Source organism: Myotis brandtii, unplaced genomic scaffold (assembly GCF_000412655.1).
Source record: "Myotis brandtii unplaced genomic scaffold, ASM41265v1 scaffold590, whole genome shotgun sequence".
Taxonomy (NCBI): Eukaryota; Metazoa; Chordata; class Mammalia; order Chiroptera; family Vespertilionidae; genus Myotis; species Myotis brandtii.
The window spans coordinates 2190208-2190949 of record NW_005370224.1 but is presented as its reverse complement, the minus strand read 5'-3'; positions in this window follow the sequence as shown (position 1 = coordinate 2190949).

The window sequence follows — 742 nt, the reverse complement described above, 5'->3', positions numbered from 1 at the left end:
AACCACATGCAAAAAAATATGAATTTAAATTTTTACTATATATATATAACACTATATATAAACATTATATATAAACATTATATTTAAACACTATATATAAACATTAATTCAAATGAACCACTGACCTAAATGAGATAAATTGTAAAATGTCTAAAAGAATACAAAGAAGAAAATCTCAGGAATTTGATTTTGACAGAATTCTTAGGTACAATGCCAAAAAAATTCATAAAATAAAAATTGATAAAAAAATTTTATCAAAAGATAACCAGTAAGATAAAGACAAGTAAAAACTTGACAACAATTATCTGCAAATTAAGTGCCAATAAACGAATGGCATTTAGAATACATGAAGTTTTTTCTTAGGTTAGTAATAAGACAAAAAAACCTCAAATAAATAGGCAACCATTTGCAGATTCATTTTCACAAATAAGTTATAGAAATGGCTATTAATCACATTGAAAAATACAGCTTTAGTAATTATGGAAGTAGAAATTAAAACAATGAGATACCACCTCATATCCAACTAGAATAGCTCTATCTATACTAATAAAAGAGAAACATGGTAATTAGCGTACGACCGTTACCCTTTTCATTGGCTAATCAGTGAGTATATGCAAATTAACTGACAACCAAGATGGTGGCTAATTTGCATATGTCAGCTCCAAGCCACAGACTGAGGCTTTAGGCCTGGGTAAGGAAGGAGCCAGCCAGCGATCATTGAGCCAGCGATGGTTGATGGCGG